This window comes from Eleutherodactylus coqui, chromosome 5 (genome assembly GCF_035609145.1).
Source record: "Eleutherodactylus coqui strain aEleCoq1 chromosome 5, aEleCoq1.hap1, whole genome shotgun sequence".
Classification (NCBI taxonomy): Eukaryota; Metazoa; Chordata; class Amphibia; order Anura; family Eleutherodactylidae; genus Eleutherodactylus; species Eleutherodactylus coqui.
Window position 1 is genome coordinate 118084287 of NC_089841.1, and position 17734 is coordinate 118102020.

The following is a 17734-nucleotide window of genomic DNA, read 5'->3' on the forward strand; positions in this document are numbered from 1 at the left end:
TAGGCTGGAGGACAGGAGCATTGGTGGGGGAGCAGCATGTCAGCAGAGAGGGGAGTGGAATTTTAAAAAAGGTTTTTTTTAAAGGATTCCTCTCTTCCATCAAGGTGCAGCATCTTGACATAGATTCCACAAGAAAACGGTAGACATCTGGAGGGATGTTGAGCCGTGCCGACTGGATAGCCACCCATAGCTCTATGGTATTTGTAGGTGTAGGAACTTGGGTGTGAATGGATGTCTTTAATACATTCCAGAAATGCTCAACTGGACTACCGAACATACGGGCCACGACACTTGCATGAACTCTTCAGAATGCTGCTTGAACTAATTTTGGACAACTTGGGTCCCTGGCACAGTGCATTAACCTGCTTGAAAAATCCCATCATTATGGGGCTACAAGAAATCCATGAATGGCTGCAAATGGTCACCAAGCCATGAAAAGTAGCATACATCAGTCGATGATGTGTTTAGGCGGACTAACGCACACAACCCATGCCATAAGAACACACTCCACACCACTACGGAACAACCACCAGCCTCTACTTGTTGACAACTGGGGTCCATGGCTTCTTGGGATATGCAACACACGAACCCTACCACTAGCCTGAAATAATTGGTACTGCGAGTCGGACCACGCTACATGTTGCCAGTCCTCTAAGATCCAGTTATGAACCTCATGAGCCCAGGTGAGGTGCAGTGCCTGCTTTAGTCATGTTAATAGGAGGCTCTCTGGTAGGTCTTCTGCTCCCATATTCCATAGCAGCTAAAGAATCCTGCACTGACCTGTGGGGTATGAGTGTATGGCCACCTGCACTGAAAGCAAATGCAATTTCTGCCAGAGTCCCTTGACTGTTTTGCACAGACAATTCTATGTAAATGGCCACTAGTCGTGATCATTAAGCACCCATGGACAGCCACTACGCTGTCCTCTGTAGGTAGTAATGCCCCTTATGTTTTTTTCCGGTACACACGGGACTTTGTAGATTGAGAAATGTTAAATGTCCACACTACTTCAGAAATTGAATGTCCTATCCATTTGGTACCCAGTATCAAGCCACATTCAAATTTCAATAATTCATGCCGCCTTGCCATAGGCACGGTGGCCAGTGTTCAATCTCATTCACAAGAGAACACCTCACAACTTATACAGGTGTGGGTGTACTCAAGCAGTCACCTGAGATTGTGTATAAACTGATTATGAAGTGGTGTTATCCCATGACTTTTGGCATGCTAATATAGATTTAGGAAAACGCCTTTAAATTATACTGACTACTAATATATTATTTAAATTAATGTTACATGGAACACTATACTTTCCTATCCCTAGTGCAAGGTCTGAGGGATTTAAAACTACGAGATCACCACTCCATCAAGCCCTGCAGAAGGCATATCACATTAGCATATCCGTTTTGCCCTATGAATTCCTTTAAGGCTAGTAAAGAACCATAAAGATAAAACAAAATGAAATAAGGATAAAAGGATTTAGAAGTCAATGGAAGCCATTCATCCTGCAGCCATTCTGCAATCATTGCAGAATGGTCGCAGGAGACGCGTCATCGCCATAGTGCGGCACGGCATCCTCTGTACTGCGCATGTGCCGGCTAGCGCTCCGGCTGGCACATTCGCAGCAAAACACAAAGACGCTGGACAGGTAAGCTGGGTTCACCGGCCGGGCACTGGGTCAAACTCCGCTGCGGGAATCCCGTATGCGGGGTTCGACCCGGCCATGTGCAAGCGGCCTAAAGGATCTTCCTAGAATTAAAAAAGTGGGCACAAAGAAGACCAATGTATTTCTCCTTTGGGCTAACTTCACACGAGCGAGCATAATATGGGGCCATGATTCGCAGCCGCCTTTAACTTTCTTTGGGCACTATTGGTTTTTGGACTTTTTCTTCCGACAAGCGGTTGTCATGTTTGTGAATTGTTGATGCAAGCAACCACAAGAAAAAAAAAAAAAAACTGCACTGCTTGTGGTGTATTTTATAATTACCTACTGATCAGCAAACAGATGATCCCAGCATTTTTAGAGATTTTAAAAAAAATTTAAAAAAAAACAACTAACTTTTCCTAAAAAACACTATGCGTCAACGTTTACCCTTTGTGAAAGTTTAAAGAGTGGGTATGCCCTACATGCCATTTATCTTTTACCAACTATTTAACTTAGCTGGCTGGGGATGCAGTTTCTACAGATTGTAGAGTGAGGGCTTATGTTACTAAATATATATTATTTTAGTCAAATATATGTTCCACCAACCTATTCCATACTGCTATCATTCACAATTTTCCCTGTCCCCATTGGGGTTCACAACCTAAATTGCAAACTAACCAACCAGTATGCTCTTAAGTGAGTTGAAAAAAAAAAACTAAAAAACAGGGAGTACCTGGAGGAAACCCACTCAAACATGGGGAGAACATATAAACTTCATGCATTTAGTGCCCTTGGACAGATCTGAATCCAGGACCACAGTGCTGCAAGCAAACAGTCAGGAGCAAATGGAAACCCAGAGTGGCCCTGGTAAAAATAAAAAACAAACCAAAAGTGACCTTGTGTTGCAAACCAACCGCAGGAGCCACATTGGTGGCAGGAGGGAAAGACCCCATGCGTAGCACACCGCAGTACATTTTCTACATTAAAGGGAATCGGTTACCTGCCTAAAGCACCATAATCCACAGCGTGAACCAGCAACCAGACAAGTATACAAAATACAGCATCTGGCTCTATCGCCTGTCCTAACAACACCATAAGTTAGTCTATGGTGCTTTAGGCAGGTGACAGGTTCCTTTAAAGCCATGTCTCACCATGCCCAATCCCACCCTAACAGCCGATACCAGCCGCATAAGCAGCGTTCTTGGCTCGCTTGTCTACTTCATACTAACCCAGTACACTTCCAATGTACATGTGCGTTGGATGTCGCCAAGAGGTTAATTTAGACCCTAAAGTTAAACCTCAAATGAATACAGACTCCCAGATTACCTCAGACCCTCAAATTAATCTGAACTCCAGACAGACCCAGAATTAATTCAGAGCACAGGATCAGACCCCAATTTAATTCAGACTGAAGACTCTATACACAAATTTGACCGCAGACTTGGACCACAAGTCAGACCCCTAACTCACACTCCCTAGTTAACTAAGAGCTGTGAAGGCACACAGAATGAATTCAGATCACAGACTTTCCCTTGTCAAATTAAATCGGACACTGAACTTATAGCCCCCTCATAGGTCTCGATTCAAAATGGTTTTTTTTGCTTCTCTAGCTCCTATGTATCTGCATAGTAACAGACTTTAAAAACAAACAAAAAAAAACACTACAGTACAATCTGATCCTGCACCCCTAGTCTATTCAATCTGTTCCCTTCTTTTTGCTAAAAAATATTTGGTAGGTTAGCAAGATGTATGGTACACATGGAAGAGACAACGGTCTGCAGAATCAGACTATACTGAGGTTGTTTGTAGTCTGTTACCATGGAGCTGTAAAGGAAAAAAAAAAACACAACAGGACATTTTGCTATTAAGAACAACTGCAAAGTTGCTTCATTTTTCTTTTAGAGGCACAACAATTTTTTTTTTAAGTCATGGAGATGCCTTCAAGATATTCTAGTAAAGTGAAACAATGGACAATATCTGTATTTTAACTCATTGTCCCCCTCCATAAGATTAGCTTCACATTTTAAGTGTTAAAAGTAAAATCCAAGGACGGCGATGGCTTATAAAAAAAAGACAAGACAAAACAGTCTGGTACTGTTTGCTTGGTCAATGGAAGAACCATACAAGGAAGTATGGCAAAAACCAGGAGATCTGGTGCAGGATTAAAATCAGTAGTCCATGAATTATAAAAGGAAAAACATTTAATCCACTTTATTTAGTTCAGTGAATAATGGGTTTTTGAGGCCCGCAGCCTCTTCCTAAGAGGGATGGAGTTGTACACTACATAAAAAGGAAATCAGTTACAAACATGGCAAGAAAATGCCAATGTGCAATGGAATATACTATAAAAACATTTAAAATCATCAATTAAAACAGCTAGAGTCATATAAATCAATGAAAATGCAGATCATCACAGTAACAACTGTAAATCTATTATAAGTGGAGGGCATGAAACTCAATGTCTGTTTCTAACAGGTTAAACAATGTAAAAGAAAAAAAAAAATCCATCCCCTGAGAGTTGTCGGAATGAAATTAAACTTTATGTGTGTAATTATAACGTTGATATAAGGGATTACAATATTAGAGCAAAGGGATAAAATTTATTGCAGAAAACTGAACACTTGAGAAAGGCTCTAGCACGTGGTTGGGCCCGCCACTAGCTTAGGTGCAAGATGTGATAGGGAAACATGGAACCATACAGGTTCCATGTGCTATCCTGACAGAATTGAAAGGGACCTCCAGGGTCATCTGGTCCAACCCCCTGCTCCATATAGGATCCACTAAATCATCCAAGCCAGATATTTGTCCAGCATTCCATTGAAGGAGAACTCACCACTGCCCGTGGCAACCTGTTCCACTCAATGATCACCCTCACTGCCAGAAAGGTTTTTTTTCAGTTTCATGCCATTTCTTCTAGTCTTTCTTTAAGCAAATCAGTAAAGGGCTGATCCCTCTGCGCTGTGACAGCCCTTCAGATATTTGTAGACCGCCATTACGTCTCCTCTCAGCCTTAAATTTCAAGCTAAACATTCCCAGATCCTTTAACCGTTTCTCATAGGACATGGTTTGCAGACCATCACCATCTTGGTAACTCTTCTCTGAACTTTCTTCAGTTTGTCAATGTATTCTTTAAATTGGGGTGCCCAGAACTGGACACAGTATTCCAAATGAAGTCTGACTATGGAAGAGTAGAGGGGAATAATTACCTTAGGTGATCTAGACTCTATGCTTCTCTTAATACAATTCTGGGATGTACTTGCCTTTTTTGCTACTGCATCACACTGCTGACTCATGACTTCAGTCTGTGATCCATTAGTATACCCAAGTCTTTTTCACATGTGCTGCTGCTTAGCTCAATTCCTCCCATTCAGTATGTGCCTTTTTAATTTTTCTTGCCCAGATTTAGGACTTTGCATTTTTTCCCTGTCAAGTATCATTCTGTTAGTCACTACCCACTGTTCAAGTTTGTTTGGATCTTCTTGAATCCTCTAACCTCTCCAGTGTTAGCTATCCCTCCTAGCTTTGTGTCGTCGGCAATCTTAATCAGTTTCCCCTCATCGCTCCACATTTCCTGTAACAGCCTCTAGATCGTGGAAACTTATAAGCTGTTGAAGTTGGCATCCAACACTGTCCCATACATGTTCTATTGGCGATAAACCTGGAGACCAGTCAGGCCTCAGAAGTGTGACAATGTTGTGGAGGCATTCCTGTGAAACCCTTGTTGTGTGTGGCCAAGTATTGTCCTGCTGGAAGAAGCCTCTTAGAAGCCCTGCCTTGAGAGACAACACAAGTGGGTGCAAGATATCCTGAACATATCGCTGAACTGTCTCTTGTACCACTACTAGGGGTGACCAATTATCATATCCAATAGCCCCACCCTACCCCCAAACATCTCACCAGCAGTGGGGGCAGTGTGCCACTCCACAGCAAATGCGGGATTGAGATGCTCAACCCTAGGTCTTCAGACACGAACACAGCCATTATCAGTGCCCAAACTAAACTTGGATTTGTCGCTGAGGACAAACCAGTCCCCCTCCGTAGCAGTCCATGACAATACTGCAAAAGGGGGCGATTGGTGCGTGGGTGTCAAAGGCAGTACACATAATGGGCGTCGCGAGACCAAATGTGCTTCAGCCAAGTGCTTGTAACAATGGTGGCACCTGTCTCTGGATAGCAGACAATGAAAAAGTTGGAGCTGTTCGTGCTTGTTGAGCAATCAGATGATTGTCTGCTGGTGGTCTGTTGAAGGCATCCTGAGCCCGGTTGCCTTTTATGCGTGCCCTCACGAATTCACTAGTCCCAACAGCTCCTAACAGTCTGGTCAGAACGGCCCAGGTGACGGGCAATTCATCGATACAGCCATCCAGCTTCTCACATTCTAATAATGTGCCCCCTCTCAAACTTTAAATGGGCAAAAACTTAAGATGGCATCATTAACCTTTTCCGATCCACTGTCTGACGTCTAAAGACATTCTAATTGAAGACTGTACAGCCCTGATGTTGGAAGACGTCCGGCAGGGTATTATTACTGTACATTACTGGCCGCTCTGCTATCAGGGGGCTTCCTCAGCATATCCCATACCGCAGTACTAGCTCTAGCCAGCAGATGGCGCCATTGTATAATGGCAGAAAGAGTAAGCCCCCTAGGAAACCCTGAATCAAAAAATGGATTGCAAAGGGTTAAAGCCTGTATAAAGGTCAACAAGTGGAAAAAGAGGTCCACTACACACAAGGAGCCTCTGAGAGCGTTTTTAAAGGGTAGAAAGCCACTTTTACAGCCTCAGGCTAGATTCACACGAACGTATATCGGCTCAGTTTTCACGCCGAGCCGATATACGTCGTCTTCATCTGCAGGGGGGGGGGGGGGGTGGAAGAGCCAGGAGCAGGAACTGAGCTCCCGACCACTCTCTGCCTCCTCTCCGCCCCTCTGCACTATTTGCAATGAAAGGAGGCGGGAGTGGGCGGGCTAAAGTCTGATAATTATCTCCGCCCCCATCCGGCCTCTCCCCATTTGCAAATAGTGCAGAGGGGCGGGGAGGGGGCGGGAGCTCAGTTCCTGCTCATGGCTCTTCCAGCCCGCCCCCCCCCCCCCCCGCAGAGAGAGACGACGTATATCGGCTCGGCGTGAAAACCGAGCCGATATACGTTCGTGTGAATCCAGCCTCAAGTGGTAAGACCATTCATCTAATCACACCACAACTCTAATCGTCATTTGCATATCTGCCTGAGATGTAACTGCATGCCGAGTTTTACAGCAAAACTACAAATCTTTCTAGGTGTTTTGTTTTTGGTTTTTACAAAGTATTTACATCCAGTGTCATGCCGTCTTAGAATTAGATTTGTCATGGTTTCTGTGACATTCTGCATTTTCATTGATTTTGTCCTTTGGCTTCAATGGAAAAACAAACATTGCACAAAGGTTTTATGATACGTGAGATAGCTGGTTTTGCCCTAAAATGTATAGTCAATTTTACTGCAATATTGGCCAACTTCCAAGTTGTATGTACAGCATTCCAGGAATCAGTGAAGATAATATTTCAAGTTGGAGCCTGGAGTTTATGTTCTGGAAATCTGTTATTAGAAGTTACATAATATATTAAAATCACACCCCCTATAAACTAAATCAATCCAATAATAACTATGTAAAAGTCCTTGAAATTTCATCCATTGCATCCCTGCACTGCTGAGTGAAGGCACCACTTATACCAGCTTGTGGTCTATTAATGGACTACTCAGATTAAAGGGGTTGTCCACTTATAACTACTGATGACCTATCCATCCTCAGGCTAGACCATCAACAGTTGATTAGCAAGGGTCCACTGCCCAGAAACTCAGCTGTTCACCAGACTATTGTGCTCCTGTACTGAGCTGATTTCTGCAGAAAGCATACAGTTCTGTTCTCACTGCAGTGGCCATGCTTGGTATTACAGGCAAAGTTCCCACTGAAGTGAATGGGAACTTTGCCTGTGAGAACAGAGCTGTCTGCTTTCTGCAGATATCAGCTTGTTCGCCAGGACCAAGGTGATTGGCTAGCGTCTGCCTTTCGGAACCCCCGCCAATCCATTATCGAAGGCCTATCCTGAATATAGGCTATCAGTGATGTACAACTGAAAAACGCTGCGCACACGTATCATGACAGCCTTTCTGAGAGCTTTCTCCTCCAATTGTTAGAGTGCTTAAAGGAGTATCCCCAAAATTGACTTTTAGCTCCTATCCACAAGATACATGATAAAAGCCTGATTGGGCATCACCGCTGAGACTCCCACCGATCCCGAGAAGGGGCATCCTATTTCGTCCTCGCCTCCTCAATGCGGCTTCACTGACAATACTGCAGTCGAATGCTCAACTGATGGGAGCAGGCTTCCTTGACCCCTGTCCGGCCACCTATTTATTCAACTTACATAGAGGGGAATGGAAAGAGCCACACTCGTGAGACCACAAATCGTCTCTACTGGGTTGCGATACTGCACTCCTCATTACAAAGGACAGGCATTGGGACCCCCCAGGTGTCAGTCTTATATCTGACATTTATGGCAAATCATATGGATATGCCATAAAATGTCTGAGATTGGACTGCCCCTTTAAAAAGTGAATAATTCAAAAGCCTAACACTGCATGATGATGTAAATCACTTCTATAATATTTAGTGTGGAGCAAACCATGCCCACAATTACTGAACGTCCTCTTATTATATGCTGGATATATGACTGTGTGCACTTGAAGTTACAGGCATAATGAATTCAATTTCAAGACAAAGGTTAACTAATGTAGCCTAGGCATTGTTACTGTGCATGCATTTCTAGAAATATTGCTGCTGCACTAATAGAATTAGGAGATAAATCCTGAATTACCTAGGGAACTCCAATACATGTACTATGCTTGTGCAAGTCACCTAATGACACTTACCTCTTTCATTCTGCACTGCTGACCTAATTCTGAAAGAATGACAAGCTAGGTTATAAAAATCTTCCCTATTCAGCTTTGTATCATAATAGAAACATTGCATCATGCTGAGCGAAGTCTTCAGCAGCTATTGTCCTTGAAGGAACCAGCACCTGAAGGAGGAGGAGGAGGAGGAGGAGGAGGAGCAGGGTGACATTATGCATAAGGAGGAGGGACCAAGTGGGAAGCAAAATGTGAAACATGACAGAACAGAAATAAAATGCAATGTTTATTCATCATTAAACATAATAAGAATAATAGGAAAAAGAAATTTATGGCTGAGTAATCTTACCACGCTAACAACCTGGCAGCAGTGTGGAGGCTGCATTATGGCCATTACCACAAAGAGAACAATCTGCAGGAATAAAAAAGGAACACATGTAAATACTTGTGTGCATCGTTCCATGACCAATCTGCAAGGATAAAATGCACCCATCATTCAGCAGCCAACCCGTCATTGCAGAACGAAGGCATAGAAGTTGCATTATTCAGCATTAGGTATGGATTTAAGTACAAGCTGTGAGATTATTATGGATGCCATCTCCAGAATGCCAACGAACCCCCCCCATTGGCGGCATGTCCTTGCAGAGCTGCTCTATTAATAGCCGCGTTCACAACTTTGAAGTGCATCCAGTGATTCAGACTGAATCAGCCAAAAACCACTATTCTATTCCCATCCGGCATCACCTATATACTGGCAGAACAATAAACCCAATCCCCGACACTGGAGGTTATTTTAGGAAATGGGAAATGCCAATCTAACAATTATTATATGTGCCAGCATGGAATATTACAAGCATTTACTGTATTCCAGCCTAACCCTACTGAAGAGTCTGAAAGCAAATGCCTGCTGTATACAGATTAATTCAAGTAAACCTGGCAGTTAGCAAACTTTAATGAATCCATGGAGTAGCAGGAAGAAAGCCGGATTTTATGGTCAGAGCTGGGCTTTACTTATAACCCTGCAATATGCATTAAAAATCTACTATATATATATTTTTGTGTGCACATGACATGCATGCACATTTTCTATATGCACATGACTAGCTGCCCTGCAATAGATATTCTGTAGCCTATGTTATACAATGTATCAGAGGATGTCCAGAGGACACACAGCAGAGTGCATGGGAGCCGGCAGGGTGACGTCATCCCTCTATTCTGCAACTAGTAGCAGCCGGTAAAGCCATTTTCCAGCGCGCCTCCAGCACCAGAGCTGACAATGCCGCACCGGGAGGCAGAGGAAGCAGCGGGCACAAGCAGGGCAGGGGTGCGGGATACTCACAGGCAGACGCTCCGCTCAGTCCTCACTTATACATAGTTAGCAAAGAGGTGGCCGCACGGGTGGCATGCTGCTGCAGGGAGAAGTGCCGGGACTTCTAGGAAGGAGAGGTGCAGCACGGAGGAGAGGGCTCAGGAGGAGCCGCCTCTCCTCACTGATTGTGTATTAATGAGCTGATGCTCTCTGGCCGGCTTCCCAGCGCCCCGGCTTGTGCTGCTGCTGCAGAGCCAGACTGCTTAGTCTGCAATAATCTGCAAGTCCCCCCACTGTCTGACAGCCAATCGTGCGCTCTGGCGCCGCCTGCATGCCGGCCCTTTCCCGGGGCGCACTCCTCCCCTCGTGGTTGGGGTGTTAGAAGCCCCCTCCGCTATCAGTCCTCGCATGATCCCCATTCTGCAGACGGTGAGCGGCTCCTCCGGTGTGATTGGCGCCTTGGAGCGTCAGTCACCGGCAGTGGAGGCCGGTCGTGCTCCCTCCTCCCCGCATCACGGTCGGAGAGGAGGGATTGGTTAGCAGCCCAGTCATGAACCTTCGCCAGGCTGCTGCACAGACGTGGCTGACTGCCAGGCGAGGGAGGGGGGCATACTGTAATCAGAAACCTGCAGCAGAGGTCGTCTGAGGCAACCAGGACAGGGACGTGCCGCGGCCGCCTTCCCTTTTTTGTGCATGTCTAGTGAGGAGGGGAATGGCGCGCTGGAGCCGCCTGTGCCTGTCAGAGCTGCACATCACCCTGCTGGCCTGACAGGCGGCTGCTACAGTATAAGGGAGGCATAGAATGGCGTGTGTGACACGTCCATGAATAGAGGGTTCTGTGAGGTAGAAGACCCTTGTGTTTTACCTCACAGAACTCCGGCAGGACAATCAGCCCGAGAGCTGCCATCTAACTGACCACAATGGCTGCTGACAGGCACCTTACCTGCAGCTCCATAGCAGAGAATGGAGACGGTTTACTGCCCAACTCACCCCCTGTGAGAAGCGTTACACAACACGCTTACCCCACGTTACGGGTTGCGCAGAATACTTTGGCGCTGCACATTTTATTGCTTACCTCAGAAGAGGCTCACGTTTAATCACCATTTTCCCACCTTCTAGAAATCATATAAGGCTAGCGCAGCATTCTGTGGCCATAAACAGAACTCCGAGGAGTCTAATATTATATTATTGCATAGCAGGGGGGATATTGCTTCTTATAGTATATGCCTGAGCTGCTGACGAACAGCTTCCTGCCCACCATTGCTATGAGGACATCTTCGTACGGAGATTCCACAGTATTTACAGTGCAATCGATGGAGGAGTTTAAGACGGGGCTAGACGTCTTTTAGAGTGCTACCGTGTTACAGGATCTAGACATTAAATAACCAGAAGGGCTGTTGAGCCGGTAGAAACTTTGAAACGTTGATCCGGGGATTATTCTGAATGCCGTTATGGAGTCGGGAAGGAATTATTTCCCCCTAAAATGGGCTAAACTGGCTTCTGCCTCAGGGGGACTTAAACTGGCGAGAAAATCGGGCGATTTTCTCATGATGCGAGAGTGAGTGAAAACGCTTCATTATGAAACCAATGAATTTCAATGGCTTCGTTCTCATTTGTGATGTTTTCACTCCTGCGATGCTACATGGAAAAAAAAAATCGCAGCATGTCCATTCTTTTTGTGTCGGCCCTATTGAAAACAATGGGAGGACATCGCGGTCTCCTGCTGCGGCGGAGGTGAAGGAAGCCCCCGCAGAGATGCGAGGCTGTTTCCAAGTGATAACGCCTCACATCCAGGGGTTTTCAGAAGGATTGTGAGGGCGATATCGGGTCGTGAATCATAGACTAATATCGCCCTCGCCAGTGTGCAGGAGCCCTTATTGGGTTTCTGTTGCCTTCCTCTGGATCACCATGGGGGGTTGGAAACAGGCTGAACTGGATGGACATTGTCTCCCTTCAGCCTAATATACTATGTTACTATTAGATTTCAGGGGTCTCCTGTGGAAATTTTTCGCAATGAATCCAAAGCGTTATTGAAAAACCCTGCGAATTCTCAATCTAGCGCACGTCTATGCTGCATATTTGTGTTGCGGAATTCAATTCTTGAACTGCAAGAGTTAAATCCTGCAGCAAATCCACAATTAAAAATATGTCTAAATCTGCACCATTTGCGTACGGATTTGACCATTGCAGATTTGGTGCAGATCTGCTGTGGGGCTCCAGCTGCAGAATGCCTGCAGTGAATATGCCGCGTGTAAAGACATGTGACTACGACTAAGGGCGCCGTTTGCACTGGAAACGCGTCAGAAAAACTGACACAATTTTTGATGTATTGTGGTCAATGCCCTAATGTTCCATATTGTAATAAAATGTCTCGTTCTCCCATTTCCCGAGACAGATTTTTCCCTATGTGTAAAGTTGGCCTGGTTATTAAAGTGACCCTCCTGGCCTGGACAAATAAAGATGGCCACACCAGCTTCTCTGGCTACCTGATGCCCACTGTGTATTAGTATGCATCATCTAAGACACTACATCTGCTTTGATTAACCAGTGCTGCCCACATAAGCCGTGCTCGCCAGTCAGAGCCGCATGTATTGTCTTAGGATGTCTTCACACGAATATGAACCCCATTCTTGTGAACACACATGAGCGATGTGAGAAAAAAAATCAATGCATATCCTATCTTTGGGTGTTCCTTCAAAACGCCTCACATCGCATTGCCCATTGTTGTCAATGGGGCCATCACAGCATTGGTTGGAGTGCGAGGTGCACACAAGTGTGATGTGAGGCTTACCCATTGAAAACAATAGGAAACACTCCACAATCCTCCACCACAGTGGAGGAACACTACTTTTCTGAAGTGATGTAAGGCAGTTTTAACACAAAAAGACCTCACAAGTTGGTGAACCCGATATCAGGTTGAGGGTCACAGACTTATATCGCACTCGCCCGTGTGAAATTAGCCTTAGACGGAGGATGAATACTAATACACAGTGTGTTTCAGGTAGTCAAAGAAGCTGGTGTGGCCATCATTGCTTGTCCAGGCCCAGAGGGTCACCTTAAGAAGGGCTGTGTGTAGCACAATATTAAGCACACCTTGGCCCCAGTACTATAAAATACAGACTGCAATTGCCAAAGACTCTCTTTTTATAGGCGCCCACCCACCATACACATTCGGGAAATTTGTCTGAACCTTTGTGCTTGGTGGGGCCAGCTATCTTATGTGTATGAAGGCCTTCTGACTCTTCCCTGACAGATAATGTCAGGGGAAAGAAGGATCAGGCTCATTGAACTTTCTTTGGTACCGTGCTGCTCCATTCAAAGTCTAGATCTCTAAATAAACTAGCCGAGTACAGTACTTGGCCGTTTTCATGAGTGCCATTGCCATATACTCTGAATGGAGCAGCAGGGCACATGCCTAAATGCCACTCCATTCAAACTCTTCCTAGCTATGGTCTTGTGACTGGGAGTGCTGGGGTGCCCCATTCTGGTAATTGGTGGGGTCCCAGCGGTCTGGAGCCCACCAATCCAGCAGTTATCACCTATACAGTCTATAGAGTGATAATTGTTTCTAGCCAAAATACCCATCTAAGCAGCACTACAAGCTGGCCTTTCTATGGGGTCATAGTAACATAGTATGTTAGGCTGAATGAAGACAATGTCCATCAAGTTCAGACAGTTCGTACCCCCCCCCCCCCCCCCCCCCGCATCCCTGGTTTAGCTCATTTGGAGGAAAAATTCCTTCCCGACTTCATAATGGCAGTCAGAATAATCCCTGGATCAACGTTTGAGTTCCTACCAGACTCCAAGACCCGGATCGACAACCTGGTCACCTAATGTCTTTATCCTGTCACATCATAGCGCTCTAAAAAGACGTCTAGTCCCCTCTTAAACTCCTCTATCGATTTTGCCATCACCACGTCCTCAGACAGAGAGTTCCACAGTTTCACTGCTGTTACAGTAAAGAACCCCTTTCTGTGTTTGTGATGAAACCTGCTTTCTTCTAGACATACCAGATACCCTGTTGTTACCTTCGCTGTCCTGGGTATAAACAGATCATGGGAGAGATCCTTGTATTGTCTCCTGATGTATTTATACATAGTTACTTAGTTGCCTCTTAACCAGCTTTTTTACAGGGTCCTCTCACTTCTTTATCACTTCTACACATGACCCTGAGTGCATAAACTCTTACAGAGTCAGATGGCTAATCAGGATATCTAAGGGTGGTTTCACACCTGCACCCAGGATTCCGGTTTCATGCTCCATTCGGGGAGTAGGAAAGGGGAATCCCTATGGCCGAACAGCTCCATCTAATGATGGAATCAAACAACACTAACTGGGTCCCTCAGTTCCTGCTCAGCTGTCCGACTCTTAGATGGAAGAAGAAGCGCTGACACAGATGTGAAACCCCCCCCCCCCCCCAAACATATGCCCTGGTCTGTCACCAAGATAGATGAACTGCAGGCTAGTGCAACTGGATTGGAAATGATTCGCTGCTGCTAACTACATGATGTACACTATGTATTATACAGCAGGGTTATTTTGCCTGAAGAGGACATTACTATTGAGGAGGAACACATAAAAGATGAAGGATTTTCATATAAGACCTTGATAAAGGAATTGTATGACATACTCTCTGAACTAGTAAGAAGTGCAAGGTCTCCTTGGAACGTGCTGCTTGCAGGAATCAAGGTTCTGCATCTAAAAGGAAATGTAGCATTAAGGATTGAAGTTTATTTCATTTTATATTTATTACAATGAAAAATTTGCACAACATAATGGGAAAAACTAGGAGCGTGTACAGGAAGAATCCGAATGTGAAAAACCAGCAGAAGGACACGAGCTGCGGTCGCAATTCATATCAGATGGCTCCTAAACCAAACCGGGTTGACAGTTTCCTCGCTCGTCTTCCCCATGAGCATAGATGCCCCCATTATTGTCCATCTGCTTTTAGACGGAACGATGAGCGTTCAAATGAGCGGAAGTGAACAATAATCATTCAGTCTAAATGCGAGCCAATGACCGGACAGCGAACGAGAACCGCTTATTTTTTGTTCAGCGTTCATTTGAGGCCTTGTTCACATGGACGATTTTGCACAACCAAGTTACAAGCGCTAAAGAATCGTGACTAACAGAATAGGTCAAAAATAGGTCAAGACTAGAGATGAGCGAGCACCAAAATGCTCGGGTGCTCGTTACTCGGGACGAAATTATCGCGATGCTCGAGGGTTCGTTTCGCGTAACGAACCCCATTGAAGTCAATGGGCGACTCGAGCATTTTTGTATATCGCCGATGCTCGCTAAGGTTTTCATTTGTGAAAATCTGGGCAATTCAAGAAAGTGATGGGAACGACACAGCAACGGATAGGGCAGGCGAGGGGCTACATGTTGGGCTGCATATCAAGTTCCCAGGTCCCACTGTTAAGCCACAATAGCGGCAAGAGTGGGCCCCCTCCCTCCCAACAACTTTTACTACCGAAAAGCCCTCATTAGCAATGCATACCTTAGCTAAGCACCACACTACCTCCAACAAAGCACAATCACTGCCTGCTTGACACTCCGCTGCCACTTCTCCTGGGTTACATGCTGCCCAACCCCCCCCCCCCCCTGCACGACCCAGTGTCCACAGCACACACCAAATTGTCCCTGCGCAGCCTTCAGCTGCCCTCATGCCACACCACCCTCATGTCTATTTATAAGTGCGTCTGCCATGAGGAGGAACCGCAGGCACACACTGCAGAGGGTTGGCACGGCTAGGCAGCGACCCTCTTTAAAAGGGGCGGGGCGATAGCCCACAATGCTGTACAGAAGCAATGAGAAATATAATCCTGTGCCACCGCCATCAGGAGCTGCACATGTGGGCATAGCAATGGGGAACCTATATGCCACACACTATTCATTCTGTCAAGGTGTCTGCATGCCCCAGTCAGACCGCGGTTTTTTATAAATAGTCACAGGCAGGTACAACTCCGCAATGGGAATTCCATGTGCACCCACAGCATGGGTGGCTCCCTGGAACCCACCGGCTGTACATAAATGTATCCCATTGCAGTGCCCATCACAGCTGAGGTAACGTCCGATTAAATGCAGGTGGGCTTCGGCCCACAATGCATGCCCCAGTTACACTGGGGTTCTTTAGAAGTGGACACATGCAGTTACAACTCCCTGTGGACCCACAGCATGGGTGGGTGCCAGGAAGCCACCGGCGGTACATAAATATATCCCATTGCATTGCCCAGCACAGCTGATGTAACGTCAGCTTTAATGCAGGTGGGCAAAAAATTAATTGGATTACACTGTAGGCGAGGGCCCCAAAAAATTGGTGTACCAACAGTATTAATGTACGTCAGAAAAATTGCCCATGCCCAACCAAGAGGGCAGGTGAAACCCATTAATCGCTTTGGTTAATGTGGCTTAATTTGTAACTAGGCCTGGAGGCAGCCCAGTTAAAATAAAAATTGGTTCAGGTGAAAGTTTCAACGCTTTAATGATCATTGAAACGTATAAAAATTGTTTACCAAAATTATATGACTGAGCCTTGTGGGCCTAAGAAAAATTGCCCGTTCGGCGTGATTACGTCAGGTTTCAGGAGGAGGAGCAGGAGGATGAATACTATACACAGATTGATGAAGCTAAAAGGTCCACGTTTTTGATGGCGATAGAGAACAATGCTTCCATCCGCGGGTGCAGCCTACGTATTGTTTAGGTATCGCTGCTGTCCGCTGGTGGAGAAGAGAAGTCTGGTGAAATCCAGGCTTTGTTCATCTTGATGAGTGTAAGCCTGTCGGCACTGTCGGTTGACAGGCGGGTACGCTTATCTGTGATGATTCCCCCAGCCGCACTAAACACCCTCTCTGACAAGACGCTAGCCGCAGGACAAGCAAGCACCTCCAGGGCATACAGCGCGAGTTCAGGCCACGTGTCCAGCTTCGACACCCAGTAGTTGTAGGGGGCAGAGGCGTCACGGAGGACGGTCGTGCGATCGGCTATGTACTCCCTCACCATCCTTTTACAGTGCTCCCGCCGACTCAGCCTTGACTGGGGAGCGGTGACACAGTCTTGCTGGGGAGCCATAAAGCTGGCAAAGGCCTTAGAGAGTGTTCCCCTGCCTGTGCTGTACATGCTGCCTGATATCTGCGCCTCCCCTGCTACCTGGCCCTCGGAACTGCGCCTTCGGCCACTAGCGCTGTCGGATGGGAATTTTACCATCAGTTTGTCCGCCAGGGTCCTGTGGTATAGCATCACTCTCGAACCCCTTTCCTCTTCGGGTATGAGAGTGGAAAGGTTCTCCTTATATCGTGGGTCGAGCAGTGTGTACACCCAGTAATCCGTAGTGGCCAGAATGCGTGTAACGCGAGGGTCACAAGAAAGGCATCCTAACATGAAGTCAGCCATGTGTGCCAGAGTACCTGTACGCAACACATGGCTGTCCTCACTAGGAAGATCACTTTCAGGATCCTCCTCCTCCTCCTCCTCCTCCTCCTCAGGCCATACACACTGAAAGGATGACAGGCAAGCAGCATGGGTACCCTCAGCAGTGGGCCAAGCTGTCTCTTCCCCCTCCTCCTCATCCTCCTCATGCTCCTCCTCCTCAACGCGCTGAGATATAGACAGGAGGGTGCTCTGACTATCCAGCGACATACTGTCTTCCCCCGCCTCCGTTTCCGAGCGCAAAGCGTCTACCTTTATGCTTTGCAGGGAACTTCTCAAGAGGCATAGCAGAGGAATGGTGACGCTAATGATTGCAGCATCGCCGCTCACCATCTGGGTAGACTCCTCAAAGTTTCCAAGGACCTGGCAGATGTCTGCCAACCAGGCCCACTCTTTTGTAAAGAATTGAGGAGGCTGACTCCCACTGCGCCGCCCATGTTGGAGTTGGTATTCCACTATAGCTCTGC

The 17734-nt window shown here is 46.2% G+C and overlaps 1 long non-coding RNA gene across 1 annotated transcript in view; it reads right to left on the reverse strand.

Annotated features, from left to right (window-relative positions):
* LOC136627723 (uncharacterized) overlaps positions 1 to 10161 on the reverse strand; it is a 29353-nt gene extending 19192 nt beyond the window's left edge. Inside the window, exons 1-2 of the long non-coding RNA XR_010792816.1 lie at positions 9870 to 10161; positions 8880 to 8942 (exon numbers count right to left, since the gene is read on the reverse strand). This is a non-coding gene — a long non-coding RNA (uncharacterized lncRNA). The remainder of the gene's footprint in view (positions 1 to 8879; positions 8943 to 9869) is intronic.
* Between the last annotated feature and the right edge of the window lie 7573 nt (positions 10162 to 17734).